Source organism: Dama dama, chromosome 18 (genome assembly GCF_033118175.1).
Source record: "Dama dama isolate Ldn47 chromosome 18, ASM3311817v1, whole genome shotgun sequence".
NCBI lineage: Eukaryota > Metazoa > Chordata > Mammalia > Artiodactyla > Cervidae > Dama > Dama dama.
The window spans coordinates 106,049,449-106,074,929 of NC_083698.1; the positions used below are offsets into that span (position 1 = coordinate 106,049,449).

The window sequence follows — 25,481 nt, forward strand, 5'->3', positions numbered from 1 at the left end:
CCCGACCCTAGCTTCTGATTTGTAACAGTTCATCTTGGAAACACCGTATGTTTGATTGCTTATACATATTCCACCCCCAAATACAGTTATTTATCAGCTTCCAGGAAGCTCTTGTCCTCATGAATTCTTACCAGAATTTGCCTGCTAAGCGTTATGAAGCTTCAAAAAGAAGCCAGAATTGCCCTGTTGTCAGAATAGACAGACTAAACAGTCCTCTTTGTTCCTCACACATGGGTTCCAATACCATGGAGAGGGTGTGTGCCAGGAGTACTTAAAAAGAATTCCCTTCTACGAGTATTGCTAGGATGACACGGCCGCTGGCTTTTACTTGTGGGCTGGCTTGAACAAAGGAAAGCAGGCCTGGTGATGCAAGAAGAAAAGTAGTGAAGATATGAGATGGGCCAAGGCCTTGTCAGGGCTGCGGAGGACAGACTTCTCAGATAGAGTCTTCCAAATGCGAGGGTGGGTGGAGACAGGGCCTAGTTTTGAAACAGGCAGGTTCCTAGGCTGTTACAGGTTCTCACCGCTTGAGGCCATCAGTGTGTGTGGTCTCCATTGTCAGCTGCCAAGAAATCAGTTTCAAAAGCCTCTAGACGCTCCTTTGGTCTAATGGGAGTTCGTATTTGTTCTTGCCTTAATTAGCAAATTATTTGCTCGATGGTCTGTGAGATCCAGTTGTAAAGGCCAAAGTTTGAGTTGTTTGTTTTTCATGTTTATTTATTTGGCGGTACACGGTATCCTTAGCTGTGGTGTGTGGGATCTAGTTCCCTGACCAGGGATCAAACCCGGGCCCCCTGCATTGGGAATGCAGTCTTAGCCACTGGGCCACCAGGGAAGTCCCAAGTTCATTTATTTTTTTAAAAATCATGCTTTATACGTGACAGTTTCATTCTTCTGATTGATGTAGTAATGTGTATAGGGAACATTTCAATGTTCAAATCAGAGTCTATAACCCAGGTATTATGGTGGCCTGACCTATATAACATAAGATCCATTTGCAGAAATTTTCTGTTTGTACTTGGGCAGAAAGTTCTTACTTGGTGTTTACCATTTGCTATATGAATCTCATCAACATAGTTTATTCTGCAATTGGAATTCCAGGTTAATTTCCGTAATGGATAAATGCTTATAAAGAAATATGTGTCTCCATCTCACAAACTTTATTAAGAGAACAGAAAACCATTTATGAAATGTAATACAGAAGGCTTGTTTGGGTAACATTTTTTTTTCTTTTTGGTGAGTGGGAAAAAGAAAGAATGGGGGTTGGGGGCTGGACGAGGGGCAGAGAAAGATACAAGGGAAGAATTACTTAATATCAGACCCCAGAGGCTTAGTGTCTAGGAGGCCAAACTTTCCCCCTACTTTTCCTTTCTTCGCAGAGAAAAAGAAGGTGGGGGAAACCTCTGGGAAGAACAAATGGGCTTCTAAAGGAAAAACAGGAGATAAAGTTTGTGATAATGTTTGTTCATGCCAGCGTGAATGGTCTATGTCCTTTTCAAGGCCATAAAACCTCCCCTGGAGAGGGTGATTTCGGGTAGCTTTGCTCTTGGCCTCCTTCCTGGGACTTAAAGGCTCCCAGAAAAGGAGATTTATGGTCTCATTCTATTTGTAGTCTGATATGGGAAGTTCCCAAAAGATTTCTTTCTGCGTTTGTCAAATCCCAAATATCCTTGGCTTAAAGTAATCTTCATACCAACTCTGGGGTTATTAGTAGCTCCTCACATCAGCAGTTGCAGCCTAGTTCTTGTGAACCTCAATTCATTGCTCTGAATTCTGATTCCGGGGTTTTGCTTTTCTGGATCATCTTTTTTGTATGATTCAGAAGCCTCACTATCAGATATTCAGAAACAAAACAACAATGCATACACAAAGATGCCATTTCTAGCTGTAAATCGTGTTACTTGAGTCTGTGCAGATACAGGACAGGAAGAGCTCCTTAGTCCTGGTTTGAATAGAAGGTGCTTGGAAGGAGATTCATGTGATCTGGTGCCTTGAAAAGTGTGGTCCTCACCAGCAGTATGAGTATCACCTAGAAGCTTGTCGGAAATGCAAAGCCCAGGCCCTATCCCAGACCCACTGAATCGACACCACATTTTGGCCAGATTCCCCCCATGACTTATCATGTGCACAACAAAGTCAAAAGCACTCGCCTCTATCGCAGATGCATTTCACATCACCTAGGGAGCTTTTCAAACCCCTGATTTCCAGGCCACACCCCTGACCAGTTAAATCAGATACTTTAGGGGTAGGATGGCCAGAGATGTAAAACCTCCCCCAGGTGATTCTAATGTGTAGCAAGATGGAGAATCACTCAATCACTAAATAAGAGAGCTTAATAATGGCCCTCTTGGCAAACCCTTCAAAGTAAGGTTACCAAAAGAAAAGAACAGCAAATACCCAGAAACAAGTTTATGAAAAACAATGAGGCCCTTCTGTGGTGAAATCCCAAATTGAAAGGCTATGGCAGTGATCTTGCCAAAGATTGGGCTCCTCTGACCATTTCACAAGAAGGCTCATGGGGACTGAGTTTTTATTGGTACTTGAGGAAAACTAGTCTGCCTACTGGCAACTGGAAAAACACACTTGGAACAAACAAACAAGAAATCACAGTGTGGGGTCAGACTCAAGGCATCCCATGAAAATGCATCTTCATAGAAGGAGCTTCAGCTGGAGGAAGATGCCAAGTTATTATTCAGTTTTTTTAAATCAGTTGCAAGCTTAATTTGGAAGGATATCAGGGGGGGAAATGCTGCTTTAAAATGAAGCATGCACATTTATTTTAAAATAAAGCATGCCCCTTGCTGTGAAGATAGGGTATCTGTGGCTTTAGTATTAAAGGGAACTTCATGATCAACTGGGGCTTCTCTGCTGGCTCAGATGGTAAAGAATCTGCCTGCAGTGCAGGAGACCTGGGTTCGATCCCTGAGTCAGGAAGATCCCCTGGAGAAGGGAATGGCAACCCACTCCAGTATTCTTGCCTGGAGAATTCTGTGGACAAAGCCAGGTGGGCTACAGTCCATGAGACCACAGAGAGCTGGACAGGACCCAGCAACTAACACAACCCAGTGAACAACTAAGGGCTCTTCTCTTCATGCTCACACTGGAATACTTGCTTTGCAGAGACCTGGAAACTGGAATTCCAGACATCCACCCTTTGGTCTTACGTTCTTTCTGCTCCCTTATATTTCTTTCTGTATCTTAGATGATATCAAATGATAAAGACAGAGTGGATTCCAAGGTATGCTGCCTTCATGTAATAAGATTCTTTTTCTCTTCTGGAACACTACTGACTGAGCTGCTCATTGCCTCTCTAACGCCTGTTAGGCTCTGTCAGTGTTTTTTAAAGTGAGGAACATTCACAGTTGGTCAGGCTGTGCACTGCACAACTACAAAGGATGCATTTGCATTGTAGCCTGTGGCTCCTGGAGCAGGGCTACATGGTGGCCTTGATAGGGGCTCGCCAGATCATTATGTGAAGAAAGTGGGTGTATCATCACGTGGCATAATGTAAAGTTATTTCCTTTTCATCTCTTTTTCTGTCCTTCTAATTTTATCAAAGAGAGAGTCTCTATTTGGTTCTGGCATGCCTTTAACAGCTCTCTCACCCACCCTATTCACTCTTTAATAAAGAGCAGGCTTCTGTTTAGAGCCTTGACAGGCCGTGGAAGTACTCAGTAGGGTTATAAAGTTTTATCACTCCATTAGTTTAAATAAGAAATCAGGTCAATTTAATGAGAATAAGTAAACAATAATTAGGTTTTACATGTATATGACAAAAAACATGATTCCCATGTGCATGGAGTTTGGCAACCACTGGGTGGAATGTCAGGGTGATCATAAACACAAAGCCTGGAGCTGTGAGAGTGCATTTTTTTAATAGGGGGAAATGGTAAAATTATGCTGATTTCTTAAACCAATTCCATTCTATTAGAAATGACCAGTCAGCTCTTTTTCTGCCTAATTTTTTCCGCCTTTTGATAATAGGTACGGCCTGTTTCTAAACCACCACATTCTGGTCCTTTGAGTTACAAGGGAGAAAATGCAACCCCTGACCCTGAGTTCTGGTTCACTGACAGGTTGCAGAGCACCAGACGGTAGCTGTGATTCACCTCTCAGAACCATGGGCTCTGTGTTTTCTCTTTGTCAGATCAGGGGAGCTTATTTCCTTGGAACGGCAGGGATTTGCCAGCAGAAAGATGACTACAGATGGCAATGCGCGTCTGTAAAATATAAAAACAAAATAAACAGAAAAAATAATCTGATGCCACAAATTTCTGCGCTAAGGAACAACTCCAAACTGTATACCAGCTGTTTTGTGAGGCTTTGGTGTTATGTCTTAGGGTTTTTGTTTTTTTAAATCACATTCATAATATTGAATACAGAATATATCAGACCAAAGGCCACATTGGGGGTTTTTATTAAAATAGTATTAAGATTGGCAAGGCACTTTAAGATGTCATTTCATTTCCCTAGGAATCTTCTCATGTGTTGCTGTTGTTCAGTCGCTAAGTCGTGTCCACCTCTTTGCGACCCCATGGGCTACAGCATTCCAGGCTCCTCTGTCCTCCACTATCTCCTGGAGTTTGCTCAAATTCACGTCCATTGTGTCAGTGATGCCTTCCAACCATTTCATCCTCTGCCGCCCGCTTCTCCTGCCCTCAGTCTTTCCCGGCATCAGGGTCTTTTCCAATGAGTCAGTTGTTCGCATCAGGCGACCAAAGTATTGGAGCTTCATTCAGCATAAAGTGTCTAGTGTAAAGATAATTATAAGGAGTTACTGGAACCTTGAGTTTCTGGCTCCCCACCTAAAGCTAGTCTGCATCTGATGTTGATTCCTGCTCTGGACCAGGAATTCTCACAGCCCCTCTGAGAGGGAAGTGGACAGAAGCACTGAGTAAAAAATAGTCCTCTGAGAACTGTCAGGAATTCAGGAATCCAAACCCAAACCTGTCCCATCGAGGCACACAGGTTCACGGAGCAGTTGGAAAAACCAGCTCTCTCAGCAGTGCAGCTCTTCAACCAAATAAATTGGGACTGGTTGGAACATGGTACCTAGCATCATTAAATGAAACAACCGCATGCCCCAGATAGATCTAGAATACACAGGCTGCCCAGGTACCGTGAACTAAGAACAAAGGCATCTGCTTGCCACATCAGACGTTGTACCACTGAAAACAGAGAGTTTGATTTCTAAAGACACCTCTTTCTCTCTTGCTGTGGTTTTTAGTGACGTAGTTTCTTACCTATGTTCCAAATTATTTTTCTGCCATCTAAAGATAAAATATTTTTATGTATGCACATGTGAAAGAATTATGATGAACATTTAAAAACTGCATTTATCTATTCAGTTTCCATCATAATTACAAGCTGGTAGTGGTTTTCTTTACCACCTGCAAGCACTTAAAATAATCTTTCCAGCTCTTATATCTTAATTATTTCTAAGCCAATCCCTTTTTTTCCTCCTGATGCTAAGATTGCGTGATTAATTTGTTTAACCTCTGATACCTAATTTCTTATTATCTTTTGTGTCTTTTGTTCTCTTCAATGACCGACACAGATGTTTGTTCAAGTCCAAAAAATAATTATCATCTCTTCTGATGTGTGCTTTTCCTGCAAATGATCCAAATTCTGCTTTTCTGTAAAGCACCAAGCACATTTATATAGCTCGTCAAATAAAATATTAGTTACAGGTTTTTTTGATCTAATGGTTATTTTTCCCATCTTTTATTTCCATATGAATAGCTTTATACATATTATTTTGTCAAGGGATGTATTTTTAATTTTGATTGTATTACAAGTCACCCTCCAGTGACCTAATACCTCCAATTCCATAAGATATGAATGTCTTTTGCCCCACACCCTCATCAACACAGTACCTCATAATATTCTTGCTATACTGTATTTGAAAAGTGGTTTTGTTGTCTTAATTTGGATTTTGTTAGTCATGAGTGAGATTAAGTATCTTTGTTCATAAGTCACTTGTATGTATTTTTCTCTGAACTGCCTGTTGATACTCCTTGACCAAAGAATTATTTGTACATTCATATTGTTTCCCATTGGTCTGTTGGTCATTTACTGACTCATAAGGATTTTTATATATTAGGTAAATTGACATTTTACTACATGTTTTGATGATTTCCCAGTTTGATATCTACTTTTTTAATTTATGGGTTTTTCCTTCCATGTAAAAAAAAAAAAATCTCTAAATTTTATCTGATGAAAGATAAAGTGTTTCCTGGCTTTGGGGTTTTATGTAATGCCTTCTCCATTTAGAAATGTTTTAAAAATTATTCCACTTTTTTTTCTAATAATTCTAGATTTCATCTGTGAAATATACATACTTACTGCACTTGAAATTTATTTGGGTGGTAAGAATAAGATAGGAACCCAGCTTTATTTTTCCCTGCTCACCCCCGGCCAGTCAGTAGTTCCAGCACTATTGGTTGGGGTGTCATCAACCAATTTTCCCCGACCTTTATCATATTCAAAATTGCCCTTTATGTTTAAGTCTGCTTCTGGCCTCTCTGATCTGGTGCACTAATCTAACTCTTCCTGAGATAGTAGCAAGCTGTGGTTATGATTGAGCTTTTATAATAGCATTTAATTTCTCATAGAGCTAATTTCCCTTTTACTCTCTTTTTTTCAGAATGTTCCTGTCCTCGAACATTGCTTTTCCCAAGTAATTTTAGTGTTCTGATCATTTTATTGGCATTACCTAGAGATTTTATGGGGATTGAATTTTATATATAAGTTAATTGCAGAGTAATTGACACCTACACAAATAACGTTTTCCTGTTCAGCAATGGAATGTCTTTCCACTTAACATGTGTCTTCCTTTTACATTATACAAAATCCGTATGAAGACAGCCTTAAAATACTTCCTGATAAGTTAATTTCTAACTAGTTCCTCTGCTTTGGCAAAGTGCAAAATCTAAAAGTTATTTGAAAAAAAAAAACAGCTAATTTAGTACCTGACTATATCAGCAAACACTTTCACTGCAAACCTAACGAGTGTTTAATTGAATATAATTGGGAAAAGGTGTGTGCCCCCCAGGACCAAGAACCCGAGTGGGCTGTCTTAGTTTTCTGCCCAAGTACAGACACATCTTCTATGCACATACCTTTAGGATTTTTATATGTAGATAATACCTTGAGGATTCCTGTTTTGATAAGGGTCTCATCTGGGCTAGGTGTTAAATAGTATCTAATGCCACCTCAACGTCTATTAGAGATAACCATACACTTTTTCTTCTGTTGATAGATTTCCAAACAGTGAGCCATGCTTTTATTCCTAGTGTTAACCACATTTAGTCACGGTGAAGCATTCTCTCAAGGTATAACTAAAGTCATTTAAAAACAGTTTTCTTTTTCTTTTTTAAGCTTTGTTTATTTTTGGATGCTCTGGGTCTTTGTTGCTTTGCACAGATTTTCTCTAGTTGCAGCGAGCAAGGGCTACTTTTCATTGTGGTGCATGGCCTCCTCATTACAGTGGCACCTCATGCAGTTATGGAGCACGGACTCTAGGGCACACAGGCTCTGTAGTTGCGGCTCATTGGCCCTAGAGCACAAGGGCCCCAGTAGTTGCAGCTCAGGGGCTAAGTTGCTCCGCAGCACGTGGGATCTTCCCAGACCAGGGATAGAACCTGTGTCCCCTGCCTTGGGAGCATGGAGTCTTAGCCACTTGACCACCAGGGAAGTCCTAGTTTTGTTTTTTTACAAAAGTAATTCTTGGATAAGACGGGATTGTAGCATCCTTTTACTTTGGGGGAGTGCAAGTTGGGTTTTTATACTTAGGCCAACCTCATAAAAAGGAAGAAGAAGGGGCCACCCAGCAAGGAATGTGGGATGCCCCCAGGAGAGCTATCCCAGTCAGACTAGGAAGGAGCCTGGGACCTCAGTCCCCCAACCTCAAAGGTCAAATTCTAGCAACATCAAGGGTGAGCTTGGAAGCACATTTTCCCCCAGGGCTTCCAGAAAGGAACTCAGGTCTGCCCACACCTTGACTTCAGACTCAGTCCCGGCCTTGGAGGGACTTCTCCATCACTCTCTAACCAGTGGAGTAACTCCAAGAAGCCACCCTACAAACTTGAACGTGCTTGGACTCACCTGGGGAAGATGAACGAATGCAGATTCAGCAGGTCAGGGGTGGGACCTGAGATGCTGCCGCTCCCACAACCTCCCAGGCGATGCTGCTGCTGCTGGTTCATGGACCACACTCTGTGTTGCAAAGATAGAAATAGCCCTGGAGCCTTTCCCACCTATACTTTGTAAGTTAAGTGAACTTCAGCTGTAAAACCACTGGAGCTGACTGTTTTCTTGCGTGTGTGTGAGCAGAGCTCCTTAGCAACTCTCTCAACTTCTTTTATGATCATGGTCTCATTAGAGTCTCTTTCTCATCTGCTATAATTTCTGTTCTTTACGTTTTTCTAGAAATTCATAGATGTAATCTAAGTTTTCCAATTTACTTCTGCAGAGTTGAAGAAAATACATTTTTATAATTTCCATTCTCTCCTTAGAAAATTTCTATACATATATTTTTATATTGTAGCTTTAGATTTTTCCCTTTTTTCTCAATTAGATTATCTGACAGATTTTTTCTCCCCCAAATGACCAACTCTGGATTTGTTTATTATTAGTTCTATGATTTTTCTGTTTTCTTTTGCCACTTGCTTTTATCCTAACTTCTTTACATTTGTCTTTGCTGCTCTTGATGTCATTGGAATATTTCTTTATTGTCATTTTCGGCTTGTGTGTAACATCCTCCTTCAGAGGAACATGAACCAAAGTTAGCAAATCTAAGCTCGAAGACCCTGGCCTCCCAGACCGCACATGCCGGATGCAGTGTCTCGGCATGAATATTGTTGACTAGACTCTCATGTAAGGGACCTGGGCAGTCTTTAGAGGTCACCTTAAGTGCAAAGCCTTCAGACATTGCTGCAAAAGCAGGTCGGCAGGTGTGTGTTCCGATTGCAATGGGGCAGGTGAGGAACTGATGTAGGGAAACATCACCTGAGTGGCTGAAGTGCAGGGCGGTGGGTTGATCCCCTCTCAGCCCCCGACACCCTCTGCACACTGTCCCACATGCATGTCTGGGGCTGCGTTCACTCAGGCTTCTCCGCTTCCCTAACCAGGACTGTCCAACACCACCATGGAAAAGTCCAGAGGGGCGCCAACCCCCACCTCTGGGACAATTTCCCAGCTCCTTGATTCCTCCTTCCTATGGGCTTCTCTTTAATCCCAGTGTTGTCCTCTTTCCCTTCTTCCCACACAACAGATTTTGAAGCCCAAGGAGGTTGGGGTTCTGTCCAGTAATCTGTTCAAGCCGTCACCCCCACCCTGGCACCATCCTTAGAGGCGCATCCCTGCTCCCTTCCTGCCAGGACTCTCAGCTGTCCCCTCCATCACATGGGGCTAGGGAGGGCCAGAGTCACAGGTGATGCATGTTGCTATAGCAACTTCTCTATGGATGGCAGAACCCCTCCAATGAGTCACAGTGTTCGCTCTGTCTTGCTCTTATGCCGCTGCAGTGCTGTGAGAAGCCTATGAAAGGGAAGTCTCTCTGAGCCCATGGTTGTCCCCCATTGTCTGTGTCTGTCATTGCCTCTCTCAAGGCCCGGTGCAAACTCTTCCTACTACACTGCATTGCTGAACATCCTTGTATATCCCTTGGGGCCATTCGAGGGAGCTCAGCCTGCCAGATTAATCTGGTAGCACTTCCTTTTCTGACTTGTCATCCAGAAAGACTTCCATCAGGATCCCTGGCTGTGATTCCTCCCCGGGAGATTCCCTGCCAGGCCCCACCTATTAATAGAAGTGCTGATTCCACCTTTGCTGGCAGTTCGGGGCCTGTGTCCTGCCTCTGGTTTCTGAGGTTGCAGAAACATTGTGCTAGATGAGGTTTTTGACCCAATGTCAGTTTTTTCACCATTGGAGATCTTCCATTGATTCCCCACGCTTTGCACAAGTCTATATTCAGAAGTGTCTAAAAACCAGGCAGATCCTTGATTGTGCTGTTGAGTTTCTTTCTGCCTGGAAAAAGTCCCAAAAGGCTTTTTTAAAAAAAAAAGGTAAAGTCAATTCTATGCTAAAACATAAACATTCATTCATTCATACATAAAAATTCATCTGATCATGGGGTGCAATTATTTTAAACATAGAGAATGAGAAATTCATTGCGAAATTTCCCTGTGAGAAAAGGCTGAAGGTGGTTTTCAGAAGTTTAGTTGAGAATTTTAACTTTTAGGAAAAAGGAAAGGATAAAGCCAGGCATGATACATCTGTAAATAACTTGGCTGAAATGCTTTCAGTTCATGATTTTGTTTCATCCTGATAGTAGATCTGTGTGGTCTGAGTGGACATTACTGACCACATTTTAAAGATTAAAAAAAAGTGTGACTCGGAAAGTGCATTCATCCCTCAGTAAACACCTAATGAGTGACTGCAGAGGTGGCTGCTTGTTAGCATCCTCTGGGGAACTTTTTGGACCCCGCTGACACCTGCCTCCCATCCCCGAAGAGTCTAAATGTGCTGTCGGGACCATGAACCCCAGGTCCCAGTGTTTACAGAACTTTGCTCAAAGGTATACAGAGAACTTGGTGGCTCAGATGGTAACTAATCTGCCCACAATGTGGGAGACTCAGGTTCCATCCCTGGGTCAGGAAGATCCCCTGAGGAAAGGAACAGCACCCCACTCCAGTATTCTTGCCTGGAGAATTCCATGGAAAGGGGAGCCTGGTGGGCTACAGTCCATGGGGTCACAAAGAGTTGGACACGACTGAGCGACTAATACTTTCACTTCCATACAGAGAACAGCATCATCAGGTCTGAAGTTCAGGCGTGTTTACCTCTGATTCAGTGCTTTATCCACTTTTCCTTTCTCTCAATGAAACACCTGAATTAAACATAAAAGGATTCCAGTTCTTTCCTCTGAACTGCTGTCCGATCTTCTGCCATCCCTTCTGTATGATGCAGAAGTCCCCAGTAACCAGCAGCTTGCACCACCTGTGGGCGAAAGCCCTGCCACTGGATACACCTTCCTTTTCCTTTCCACTCTCCCATTTTTGATATGCAATAAATCTACAGTCTGTGGCCATCAATGAGAAGAAGGGCTCTGACAGCACGCGTGGCTTGTGCAGAAGTTTCTCAGGTGACCTTGATAACATGTGAGCCAGCACCAAGGAGGAGCCTCTTTGTGGGGAACATTGGGAAGCTCTCATGAGCAAGGGTCATTTGTTTCCCAGGATTCTCTTTGATGACCGTTCCACCTGCCACCAGCAAAGACAGTTGCATTTAGAGATCTGAGATTAATTCAAGGAAAGAACAGTTCAAAACACAGTGAAAATATCAAGCATGGGGTTATATATTCTGCTTTCTGAGGTCAGCCTCAGAAGAAAAGACACTGTCTTGAGGCTGAAGTTTAAAACTTTGACTTCTGCTAATACAGCCGGCAAAAGTATTTCAAAAACAAGAGTCCACCAGGGCATTGATAAAAGACTAAATGTGTATAGACTTACTGTCTAAAGCCCTTTAGTTTTGGTCTACTAGGGGTTCCCTCTAGTAGACCCCAGTGAAGGCAGAGTCCTGACGGCCAGCTGTGATCTGGGTTAGACACCTCTGGGTTCTCAGAAACCACTCTCATCTCTATACTGGTTTCTGAACACTTAGGGCCAATTTTTGGTTTAGATGAAATAGCAGTTACAACACAGATAATCCTGCATAGCCAGAGCCCCAGGGATGTTGACAGAGCTGGTCCACGGAGAACTGGAGTATAAACATCTTCTACTGAAGACAACTTTATCTGCAAGTTGAGATATAGAGTTGTAGCAGAAGATTAGATGTTTTTTTAAATGCATTTTATTATTCATTCTACTTCCTTGAAAGACATACGATGGTAACAAAATCAGTAATATGTAGGCATTTCCAAAAGAGCCACCCTCAGTCAAATTATGGCCTTTGAATTTACTAGAAATTTCCACAAAACAAGAGTGAAAGAAGACCCTTCATCTTTGCCTGGTTCCTCAAATGATTAACTGTGCCTAAATATTCTTCCAAATGAGGAGACTCATCTTTTGACTAGATTTGTTGTTACTGTTTTGCTGCTAAATCATGTCCAACTCTTTGCCACCCCGTAGACTGTAGTCCACCAGGCTTCTCTGGCCATGGGATTCTCCAGGCAAGAATACTGGAGTGGGTTGCCATGCTCTCCTCCAGGGGATTTTCCCAACCCAGGGATTGAACCCAGGTCTCCTGCATTGGCAGGCAGAGCCACCTGGAAGCCCTGACTAGATTTAGGTGATTTTTAAAAAATGTTATTTTCACTAAACTCCCAGCCACAGATTCTCCAAGTCCAAAGTCTTTTTTGGGACTTGCTTGGTGTCTCGAGGGTGTTTTTCTCAGCAGAATTCTGAAGGTAGTCTCTCCAGGGTCTCCTGAAAACATGGGTGTTCTGAATGGTGCCAACTCTTGACCACCGTCTAGAAGAAAAGGTAAAATATATCAGGGAATGTCTTTAAAAAAACATATTTTGGCTTATTCACTCTGATGGATTACTTTCTTCTTCTTTGTCATCATTGTTAGTCTCTAAGTCATGTCCAGCTCTTTGCAACCCCATGGACTGCAGCACACCAGGGTTCTCTGTCCTTTACTATCTCCCAGAGTTTGCTCAAACTCAAGTCGGTTGAATCAGTTATGCCATCCAACCATTTATCCTCTGCCACCCCCTTCTTTTGCCTTCAATCTTTCCCAGCATCAGGGTCTTATCCCGTGAGTTGGCTCTTCGCATCAGGTGGCCAAAGTATTGGAGCTTCAGCATCAGTTCTTCCAATGAGTATCCAGGGTTGATTTCCTTTAGGATTGACTGGTTGGATCTCCATGAAGCCCGAGGGACTGTTAAGAGTCTTCTCCAGCACCACAGTTCGAAAGCATCAATTCTGTGTTCAGCCTTCTTTGTGGTCCAACTCTCACACTCATACATGACTACTAGAAAAACCATAGCATTGACTCTATGGACCTTTGTCAGCAAAGTTATGTCTTTGCTTTCTAATACACTATCTAGGTTTGTAATAGCTTTCCTTCCAAGGAGTTGTTCAGTTGCCAAGTCAAGCCTGACTCTTTGCGACCCTATAGACTGTAGCAAGCCAGGTTTCCCTGTCCCTCACCATCTCCCAGAGTTTGCCCTAGTTCATGTCCATTGAATCAGTGATACCATCCAACCATCTCATCCTCTGTCACCCCCTTCTCCTACTGCCTTCAATCTTTCCCAGCATCAGACTCTTTTCCAGTGAGTTAGCTCTTCCCATCAGGTGGCCAAAGTACTGGAGCTTCAGCTTCAGCCTCAGTTCTTCCAAAGAGTCTTCATGGTTGATTTCCTGAAAGATTGACAGGTTTGATCTTCCAAGGAGTCTTTTAATTTTATGGCTGCTGTCACTGTCCACAGTGATTTTGAAGCCCAAGAAGATAAAACATATCACTGCTTCCACTTTTTCCCCTCAGTTTGCCATGAAGTAATGGGACTGGATGCCATGATCTTCGTTTTTTGAATGTTGAGCATTAAGCCAGCTTTTTCACTCTCCTCTTTTACCCTCATCATGAGGCTCTTTAGTTCTGCTTCAGTTTTTCTTTCTTACTATTGTTAATTTCTCAACTACTCCCTCCTTAGAAACTGAGGCCATTCCCATGATTCAGCAGACACATCTGGCTAAGAGTGCCCTGCTGATCAGGAGCCCACAGATTGTACTAGCTGAGACCACTGCTTAGCCAGGGTGTTCGCTGGACTTGGCGGCCAGCATGACCATGTTGCAGTGTTTCACCAAGTAGGAGTCAGTCGCTCTGATGCCGTGGGACCCTGGACACCATGGTCCTGTGTGGTCCTGTGTGGCCTCAGGCTTTCCCCCCAGCTGACTGCATTCTGCCACCGCACAACCCACTCGTGCAAGACCCAGCAGCAAGGAGACAATTCCTTCAAACGAAACCAATAAACTCCAGAGAAACCAATAGCCCAGTGTGTTTAAAACTACCTTGGTTTTCTCTCAGATATGCCTGTGGATGCATCTGTACTGTCAGAAAGCTATATGCCGACATCACAGTGTTACCGAATCAGATCCGGCTGCTCACCACTTGAAAAATCAATAACTTGAGAGAGACCGATGTTAGTAGAAAGGAAAATTGCTTTTAATCAGAACACCACAATCTGGGGAGATTCAGCATCCCCAGAAACCTTCTCCAAAAGTTCTGCTGGGCCATGAATGTTGTTTAAGGGAGAAAGGGAAGTGATCTCAGTTGACTGCGGAGATATGGGGGTCAGGGTCCTTGCCACCCCCACTGTGTGCAGGCTGGCCGACTCCTCCCGGTCTTTTCTCAGATGCCGTCTTATTCTTGCGGTTTGTCCGTGAGCTCCCCGAAGACATCTGGTCATCTGTTACTTATTCTTCAGTTCTGCTTCTGTGATCTATGAAAAGAACCAACAGACTAGACAAGGAACTGTGTGATAACAAGATCTGAAAGATGTGCTGGGCAGAAGATGAGTAGAGCAGGGGGGTGCCTGGTTTAGAAGTTAGTGACAGGACAAAAGGGGCCTCCAGCAAAGAGCTTTTCCTGCCAAAAGCTACTTACAGAAATATTTTTCCTCCCTGATACACCTGCTTTAGAGAATTAGGTGTCTTAAACCAGAAAAGGTCTCCAAGGACTTATCTAAGATAACCATTTATTAAACTCCTTGGCGATAGGGCTTCCCAGGTGGCTCAGTGGTAGAGAACCCACCTGCCAATGCAGGAGACTCAGCAGACAGGGATTTGATCCCTGCGTCAGGACGATGCCCTGGAGGAGGGCATGGCAACCCAATTCAGTATTCTTGCCTGGAGACTCTCATGGACAGAGGATCCTGGTGGGCTATATAGTCCATGGGGTCACAGAGTCAGAAACGACTGAGCACGCATGCACGAACAGGTTTTTTCTTAGACAGCTCTGAATATTCATCAGTAATAGATTCTCCCGCTCTACGTTCAAAATATTTAATACTACAGAATTGTCCTCCTAAATGAAAGCAGGGTTCCTAGTAGTAGCTTTCGCAAGACTCAAAAGAAAGAGGCTTAAAGGAAGTGGCACTGTGGGGTGTTCTGTCATACCTCTCATTTAAAAAGCACCCAAGGAGTCAGCCCCTCCAAAAAAAAAAGACACAGTCTGAGAAGCAATCATTTCCGCTCCTTCTCGGGCATCACATTAAATTAAAACACACACGCACAGAAACAGGAGGAGATGCAAACCACCGTGAGCCTCAATTAAAGCTCTGCTGCTCAAAGTGCGGTATGTACACTCAAGCTCCCCGCAGCCCAACACACAGGCTCCCAGCCCAAGGCCGTCAGAACGTGTGTCTTAAGCAGATCCCAGGTGGTTTGTCTGAGCCTTCCAGTTGGAAAGCTCTGAACCAAAGCACTCAGGAGTCAGTTCATTTGTTTTCTCCTAAAGGCACATTGGAATGAGGCATGCAAGAGAAGACAAAGCATACGCAATCCACTCAAGGCCAGAGAACCCCCTCCTCCCGATTACTCAAGGCTGAGGCGCTGCCTCCCTGACCTCGGGGGGCCTCCCTGACCTTGGGGGGCCTGTGTGAGTGCCGGCACCCGGAGGTGGGGGGTGGGGGGCTGCGTGCAGTCTGGAAGCGTGTTTTCCCTCAGATGATGTATATGTGCTCGGTCGTGTCTGACTCTTTGCGACACCACAGACTGGAGCCTGCCGGGCTCTGTCCATGGGATTCTCCGGGCAAGAGTACTGGAGTGGGTTGCCATTTTCCTCCTCCATTTTTCCCTCAGAAAGGGGTTTAAAGGGTGCTTCCCAGATTTGTCACAGGCCCCACATTTGGGCTTCCTCCTTCTTGCTCTCCTGTTAACGGCAACGTGGATTTATAAACCCCGGTGGCAGAGGGAAAGGAGTGGTGGCCCACACACGATGGAGCGGTCATCCCCGCAGAGGAAGAGTCTGCACACGCCGGGGCTCCCAGAGCTGGACTTTCCAGGCTCGACTTAGCCCTACAGCAGGATCCACAGAGGGCTTCCCTGGTGGCCCAGCTGGTAGAGAATCCGCCTGCAGTGCAGGAGACCCGGGTTGGATCCCTGGGTTGGGAAGATCCCCTGGAGAAGGGAAAGGCTACCCACTCCAGTATTCTGGCCTGAAGAATTCCATAGGCTGTATAGTCCATGGGGGTCGCAAAAAAGTCAGACACGACTGAGCGACTTTCACTAGGATGCACAGAACGTCCTAAGTGAGCCCAGAGAGCTGGCTCTGGCGACCCTTGTACCAGCCAACCACGTGGCTCTGACCAAAGTGCCTTCCACGCGCTAGCTGAGGTCACAGACCAGCCCACGTGGCAGGCACTCTGGGTCGTGAGGATCCATGATCCATAGTGCCTGCCACATTAGTCAGCCAGAGCTTCAACAACTGACTTAGAAACAACTAGAATGAAATATGAAAGAGGCGGCCCTGCCCGCATGAAAAACAACCAGACATCTTTGGCGTGAAAAGGACATCATATGTCTTGTCTTGTGTTTACACGGAGTCTGAGTCAATAATGAGCTTCTTCTAACCCAGATGCCTCCTTACGGGTAAGCAGACAGAAGAACGCACTGTCACCCTCCCTGGGGAGTATCAATGGATCACTTTCCTGAAAGGCAACTGAGACAGCTTAAAAATGGATGGAAGGGGGGAATTTAGTAAAACTGGATTGTTCTTTTAGCACTTTAAAGTTGGCATTATTTAAATAGTCAAGACCTATAGCAGAGGATGACAAATTCCTTTATTCTATTTCCCTTCACCTAATTAAACTCTTTTGGTCACTGGATCTGAAATACTCACGCAAGCAGCTGCCGCTTGGCCATGCTTTTTTTTTTTCTGGTTGCTCTGTGTCTTGCTGCTGTGCTTGGGTTTCCTCTCTTCGTGGTGAGCGAGGGCTACTCTCCAGATGAGGCACACGGGCTTCTCATTGCAGTGGCTTCTCGAGGGCACCAGCTTCAGTAGTTGTGGGTGCTTGGGCTTAGTTGCCCTGAGGGATCTTCCTGGACCAGGGATTGAACCCTTGTTGCCTCCTGCATTGGCAGTCAGATTCTTAACCACTGGACCACCAGGGAAGTCCTTAGCTGCTCTTTTAAGAAGCTAGAAATGTGAGCTTTGTTTACCTTCCCAAGTCGAACCCCAAAATTCATAATCTCTTCCCCACTTGGGCTCTCAAATTCTGGCTGGTCGTCTTTCTGGAGACACTGAGGGGAAAGGTATAGTAGAAACACAAAACTGAGGCTCACCCAGGTCCTACCTCATAGTGTTTGCCTGAATAAAAGCCTGCTGACCTTGAGAAGCCTCTCCCTCCTGAAAACGGGATCAACAAATCGCCTTTCTTACAACAAAGCCTGTCCCCTGAGCGCTTCATCATCTTAGCTAAGAACAGTTCATTTTCATATCAGTTTCTAAAATATCAGTCAATAATGAATGGCTAAAACAAATAGTTTGAAAAAAATAATTTTCTACCATAGAGCTCAGATTTGAAGAGAGTGCGTAAAGTGAAAGGAAACAAAGATACTGGAAGAACAAAGACATATTTGCCTCATCGAGCCCAGACTCCACTACAAAAAGAATGTTGCAATTTAAATTAAATTATAATTAATAGCAGCAGTTTTGTTAAAGTATCTCAAATTGCCCCATTAGAGGCTGAAGCCCAAGTGGTTTCCATGGCAATATTTTCTCTAGATGTCAGCTACTATCTAATTTTTTTGTCCCTGGTATGTGACAACCTGAAGCTTTTAGTACCTTTCATTTGGGGGAGTTTTCTGTTTGATAATCTCAATTTATTTCTGTATGCATTTAAATGTGTGTTTTATTTGCAATTGGCTTCTAAGCCTAAAGTCTACAATTTTACACATTTTGAAATTTAGTAAATAAGAATCACAGCTATCTCGTTTATATTCCGTATTTTTTTAAAAGCTTCATTAGCCCTTTTTCTCCCTACCTGCTCAATGAGACAAGCGAGAAATTAGAGGCTAAAGAATTCAAATCTCTTTTCAATATTCTGTTCTTACAACTATCTTTTAAAACAGCTTATTGTGCTTAAGTACCTGGCTTGAAACATCCTCTCTTAATTTTTCACATTCTATAAAAGCAAACAAAATTAAAATTGGACAGTAATGTTTTAAAGCACAGTTAGTGCTATTCATGATTTCACAAGTGTTGCTGTAATGGTGATAACCATCCTCGCTGTGCCATTTGGGTCCATGATGGAATTGTATCTGGGATACTGGCTTTCTGTTCCTCTTACGACGTTGGTTCAGAGTTCAGTTTATCACATTGCTCAGCTGATGCTGTCAGTACCTGGAATTATCTTTGTCAGATAAAAGGCCTCGCACACTCACTCTTGCAGCCAGACAAGTGCAGTCAGAAGCTTTTCGACATCTTTGGCCTCACCAGACAGCCCACCAACCACAGAGAAACCACTGGACTGAGTTAGTTGGCCACCCTGACAACGGTGATGAGTTGATAGAGCCAGGCTGGCCCCCTGCTTCTCATCAGAGACAGTTCAGCTTAGTGCCTTGCCAGTGGCTTCTGGAGCCAGTTTCCTGGGTTCAGACCTTGGCTCCACCACTTCTTGTTCCTGGGACTCCAGCCAAGTTTTTGGTCTCCAAAATGGGATGCAAACCCCAGCCTCACAAGGTTCACAGGAGGATGAAATGAGCTAATCCATGAAAAGGACTTGAAACAGTGCCTGACGTACATGTAATATTATTTCCTGAACAGCATGCTCTCCAAATCTGAATTTCACGTCAATCTACGTCTTGTGCCCCACAGTGAAAGTCAGTCCTAGGCTGGCTCTACCACAGCCAGCCGACCCACCACTTGCTCTTCTGGGCCCCAGAGAGTTTTATGTGTGAGGAGAGTGGATCCAAAAGGTGCGTGATCTCACACAGTCCTAAAACTCAGAGCTTCACGACACATGCGTCACCTGTAAGCAACCGCTGTGATAATTGGGGGGCGGGGCTTTGTGGTGCCACATCCCTCACCTGGAGGCAGGTACAAGGTGGGCTCGGAACTAGCACCCTCGCCCCGCCTGGCCATGGACAGAGGAGGTGAGGCGTAGACCTTCACTTTCCTGATGAAGTCTTCCTGGAACATGGCGAAGGGCAGGCAAGGGCCTTTAGAGATAGAATCAAACATTCCTGGTTTCTCTCCTTTCGGTACAAGAAGGTGTGTTTTCACTCACCCGGTCCTAATTTCTGACCATTTTACAGACTGCAAGCAACAGCTCCCCTGGGCCGGCTCTGACAAACTCTGTGTTTTTCCCTCCCTGCCCCCACTTGAAGCCGGGGGCAGGAAAAGTGCTGAGCTGTGAGCTGGTTTCCCTTCCCACGGGGAAGGCAGAGACAAGATGACAGGAGAGAAGGCCGTCCGTGTGTGGAAGTGTCCGTGTGACCGTGTCCAAGTGTGTTTGTGGGGGTGAGCCTTCTCTGTGGGCTCTGCGGTCACGGCCAGGCTGGTTCACAAGCTCGTCCATGGAGCAGGATCCCCTGTCACCAGCTCCTGCAGTGACATGTCTGCCTGTCCCCTGCTGAGGGAGGTGAGGAGGGTAGATCGCTGGGTGGGTCCAAGGAAACGTGGTCTGTCGACATAATGGGGATGAGCAGACAAACAGGATGTGTGTGCCAGAAATAAGCAGAAACGCTTCCATGAGACACTAAACTGGAGTGGAACAGCGCTTCAGGTGGTGTTATCGTGTAGTATGTCAACTGAAAAACCATGCACAACCATGCTTTATGTGGTGGACATGCTGAGGACTTAAGTCCGAGAGACAGACTCTCAGATAGCTCTGAGGAACTGCTCCAAAGAGGTAGTGGAGGAGCCAGGATATATGGGAGTTTTTTGCAACCAAAACAAGCAGTTGGAACATCAAAAGATTCAGTTCAGTTCAGTCACTCAGTCGTGTCCGGCTCTTTGCGACCCCATGAATCGCAGCACGCCAGGCCTCCCTGTCCATCACCAACTCCCGGAGTTTACGCAAACTCACGTCCATCGAGTCGGTGATGCCATCCAGCCATCTCATCCTCTGTCATCCCCTTCTCCTCCTGCCCCCAATCCCTCCCAGCATCAGGGTCTTTTCCAATGAGTCAACTCTTCGCATGAGGTGGCCAAAGTATTGGAGTTTCAGCTTCAGCATCAGTCCTTCCAATGAACACCCAGGACTGATCTCCTTTATTCATTAAAGCAAAACCAGACATCTCAAGTTAATGAATTTAGCCATTTCTTATGTATGAGAAGATGCAAGAGTCTGGGTTGATGGAAATCATTCCTTTGATATACATCTTCACTCTCTAGGGCTAGTATCCTCTTTTCTCCAGCCTGAATCCTCTAAGGGTACACTGTGTGGGTGGGTGTGGGGGCAGCTGATGGCTTGATGGCCACAGCATCCTTTGGTCTGCCTGCCAGGTGACATTCTTTGTCCACAAGTGTCATTTGGGGATCCAGGAGAAAAGTATGTTGAATGTAGTCTTTGCCTGTTTGACACAAGTCTGGGCCTGAGGTTAAATATCTAAAGTCTATTTTGCACCTACTCAGGATGTTTCCCAAAATATGGGTAGGTTCCTTGATACTCTAGCACCACTCAAATGGCTCTCACAGCAAACTTGGATAGGGGTGTGAGGGCATAAAAGTCGGCAGCAGAATGAGGTTTGTGGTTTGGCCTCATTGGTGTCTCTTGGCCTTTGTGTTCCTCTATGTGCATTTCCAAGAGGATGTTAGTACCCAGGGGGAAGAACGGTTACAATGAAATCATCTGAAATATATCTATCAAAGTAGCCTATAGGTCTGCCTGCCAGGATGAAATGGATTTGCCTCCAGGGAATAAGCGCTTACATGCATTTGGAGAAGCAAGCTCAAGTTATAAACAAAGTCATGAAAACAGGCATGCTCATGCGAACACAGGAGTCTGCCCTTGAATTTCATGAGGACTTCTCTTGGACCTGGGGGTTTTCCACTGATTTTTTTCTCATAATAACCAGACAAGCAGACACAGAAATTATTAGAAGCTTTTCTGTATTCAATATGTTCCTTTCCTCTGTTGGGAAGAGTAAGGATGCTGCTTTGCTCTAAGAGTAGAATTGAGTCTAGGCAGTTGACTTCCAAAATTGTACCTGCATAGGAGATTTTATTGGCTTCCCTAAATGTGTCAGATGGTAAAAGAATCTGCCCACAATATGGGAGACCCAGGTTCAATCCCTGGATTGAGAAGATCCCCTAGAGAAGGGATTGGCAACCCACTCCAGTATTCTTGCCATGGAGAATTCCATGGACAAAGGAGTCTGGAGGGCTACAGTCTTTTTTCACACAAATGTTTGCACACCTCTTAATGGACTGATTTCAATTATACCAGTCAGTTCAGTTCAGTTGCTTAGTCATGTCCAGCTCTTTGCGACCCCATGGACTGCAGCATGCCAGGCTTCCCTGTCTGTCACCAACTCCTGGACTTGCTCAAACTCATGTCCATGATGCCAGTTCTTCACATCAGGTGGCCAAAATATTGGAGTTTCAGCTTCAGCGTTAGTACTTCCAATGAATATTAAGGACTGCTTTCCTTTAGATGGATGGGTTGGATCTCCTTGGAGTTCAAGGAACTCTCAAGAGTCTTCTCCAACACCACAGTTCAAAAGCATCAATTCTTCAGTGCTCAGCTTTCTTTATAGTCCAACTCTCACATCCATACATGACCACTGGAAAAACCATAGCTCTGACTAGATGGACCTTTGTTGGCAAAGTAATGTCTCTGGTTTTTAATATGTTGTCTAGGTTGGTCATAGCTTTTCTTCCAAGGAGCAAGCATCTTTTAATTTCATGACTGCAAGCACCATCTGCAGTGATTTTGGAGCCCAAGAAAATAAAATCTCTCACTGTTTCCATTGTTTCCCCATCTATTTGCCATGAAGTGATGGGACCAGATACCATGATCTTCATTTTTTGAATGTTGAATTTTAAGCCAATTCATTCACTCTCCTCTTTCACTTTCATCAAGAGGCTCTTTAGTTTCTCTTCACTTTCTGCCATAAGGGTGGTATCATCTGCATATCTGAGGTTATTGATATTTCTCCTCACAATCTTGATTTCAGCTTATGCTTACTCCAGTCCAGCATTTCTCATGATATACTCTGCATATAAGTCAAATAAGCAGGGTGACAATATACAGCCTTGACGTACTCCTTTCCCAATTTGGAACCAGTCTTCTTGTTCCATGTCCGGTTCTAACTGTTGCTTTTTGACCTGCATACAGATTTCTCAGGAGGCAGGTAAGGTGGTCTGATATTCCCATCTCTTGAAGAATTTTCCACAGTTTGTTGTGATCTATACAGTCAAAGACTTTGGTGTAATCAATAAAGCAAAAGTAGGTGTTTTTCTGGTATTCTCTTGCTTTTTCGATGATCCAACAGATGTTGGCAGTTTGACCCAGTTAGCTCTGCTACTTGTCATTGGGACTGCAAATATAATTAAGATTGGCCCCTGCCTTTAAGAAGATGAGTACCATGTATGGAGTGACAAGGATTAAGATGATAGCTATTGAAAAGAGGGCAGATAGTTCATCTGGAGTGGCTCAGAATGGTTTCAGGAAAGAGCTAAGATTTAAGGGACAAAGAGAAGAAAGGCAACCAGGTGTCCTGATAGAGCATGTCACATGGAGGAGCAAAGACATGTCCCCCTGAAGCATCAGAAATCCATGTGCCTGGAAGGGTGAGTGGGAAAAGTGACCCCATGAGGGACGAAGCAGGAGAAGTTCAAGGGATACCTTCCACCCGATGTCAAGGAGTTTAAGTCACATTCGTACCTTTCACTACTGTTTATGTCTGTAACTTCAAGAGAACCAGTGGAGGAGGAAACGGCAACCCACTCCAGTGTTCTTGCCTGGAGAATCCCGTGGACAGAGGAGCCTGGCGGGCTACAGTCCCTGGGGTCGGAAAGAGTCAGACACGACTGAGCAACAACAGCATGAGAGAGCCAGAGAGAGGTTGTCAGGGTCTCTAAGCATCTGTGTTTTTCTGCAGTTTTGTGGCCAAGGATGCAAAGCTCTCTTTCGGGCAGGAACCATGCTGTGTTCCACCGTCTGTGTTACCATTTGCAGGAGAGCAAACGGTCTTGTATCATGAATACAACACAATAGAATAATGACAGAATTGACACTGTAATTTTTTTGTTATTAAGTATATTTTGAAGCTGTATATTTTTTTAATGGTCAGGAGATTTCTGTGTTTATCAAAAGGAGAGGAGAAACATGACCCACTCACAGACTGCTCAAATGTCTAGTAGAAGTCGCCACCTGAGTGTTCTGTAGGCACTTCAAGGCAGTGTGTTCAAACAAAACAAGTCTTTCTACCTAACATCCTAAAAATAGTTCTTCCTTCCATGGGTCCTACCTGAGCTGAACTGTCGGAGAGCGGGGGTTTTCTCAACAGCTGACCTGTCTGTGTCGTCTTAGCCCTTGAAAGGTAATATAGAAAAGACTATCGACTTTGAGATTAATGCTGCCTGGGAGTTAATCCCAGCTAGGCCATTTACAAGCTATCAAGCTTTTGACCTTTTAGAAGGACATGGACCAAACAGTGTTCAGAGAAGGGTAAATACAACTTCAGAAGACCTTGGATCTATGCCCAAGATGAGCAGTGAAAATTCAAGCTTTTATTCTTGAAAAGCACCACTCGGTCTTTGGAGGGTGGTTGACCTCAGGGAATATGTGTTTTTGATGACCAAATCTTACTGTGTCCTCTGAGTGTGTGAGTTACAACATGGGAGCTGCACTGTCATTTCAGGCAAGTCAGTATACATAGACAGGACCATAACTAAAATCACATCCATGCTTCAGGTTAGTATTTTGACTATATAAACCAAATTCTTCAGTGGGGCGTGAAAAGTTCTCATTGATAACAATTTTCATCTTTTTTACTCTTTACTGTATATCCCCAGCACTTAGAATAGCACCTGACACATGGTAGGCATTCTGCAAAGATTTGTTGAAATAGGTTCAGAAATAGAAAAATTATTAGGCAGTTAATATTCTTCCCCGCACTTATGAGATATCCCCTAACAAGTTCCTGAAGTGCACAGTATTTTACTGGAGCCATATAAGATACTTGTTTAAAAAAAATGATTCCTTTTTAAAACAAAAACACTAATTCAAAAAGATGCATACACCCCAATATTTATGGCAGCATTATTTACAATAGCCAAGATATGAAAGCAACCTAAGTGTCCATCCACAGGTGACTAGATAAAGAAGATGTAGTCCAGATATACAACGGAATACTACTCAGCCATTAAAAAGAATGAAATTTTGCCATTTGCAACAACATTGGTGGACTTGAAAGGTATTATGCTAAGTGAAGTAAATTAGAGAAAGGCAAAGACTATATGATGTCACTTATACATGGAACGTAAAGAACCCAACAAACTAGTGAATATGATAAAGAAGCAGACTCACAAATGTATAGAACAAACTAGTGGTTACTAGTGGGAAGAGGGCATGAGGCGAGGGGCTGTATAAGCATAAAGTGTCAAGAAGTATGAACTATTATGTATAAATATTACATATAAAACTACAAGGATAGACTGTAGTTTATCATAGGGAATATACCCAATAGTTTATAATAACTATAAATGGAATATAGCCTTTAAACCTTGTGAATCACTATATGGCACACCTGTAGCATATAATATTATACATCAACTATACTTCAGTTTGCTTCTCTCATAGCTCAGTTGGTAAAGAATCCACCAGCAATGCAGGAGACCCTAGTTTGATTCCTGGGATGGGAAGATCCCTCAGAGAAGGGATATGCTACCCACTCCAATATTCTTGGGCTTCCCTTGTGGCTTAGCTGGTGAAGAATCAGCCTGCAGTGTGGGAGACCTGGGTTTGATCCCTGGGTTGGGAAGATCCCCAGGAGAAGGAAAAGGCTACCCACTCCAGTATTCTGGCCTGGAGAATTCCATGCACTGTATAGTCCATGGGGTCGCAAAGAGTCAGACACGACTGAGCGACTTTCACTTTGATACTTCAATTTTTTTTTTAATTTTTAACGATTACTTATTAAGCTAATACTGCAAGCTCTATAAAGCTCAACAGCAAACATACCCAACTCTACCAGTTGTAAAAGGGGTCAAAGTGGCTGGGAGGCAGATTTCAGCCAAACTTAAGAAGTTTGGCTCTACACACCGAGGAAACCAGATCTGAAACAGACACGTGCACCCCAATGTTCATCACAGCACTGTTTATAATAGCCATGACATGGAAGCAACCTGGATGCCCATCAGCAGACGAATGGATAAGGAAGCTGTGGTACATATACACCATGGAATATTACTCAGCCATTAAAAAGAATTCATTTGAATCAGTTCTAATGAGATGGATGAAACTGGAGCCTATTATACAGAGTGAAGTAAGCCAGAAAGATAAAGACCAATACAGTATACTAACA

At 43.9% G+C, this 25,481-nt stretch overlaps 1 protein-coding gene across 1 annotated transcript in view; it reads left to right on the forward strand.

The window, feature by feature from the left end:
• The window catches only part of CNTNAP2 (contactin associated protein 2), a 2,213,955-nt gene that overhangs the window by 2,177,751 nt on the left and 10,723 nt on the right, over positions 1-25,481 (forward strand). The gene's annotated exons all lie outside the window — the stretch shown is intronic.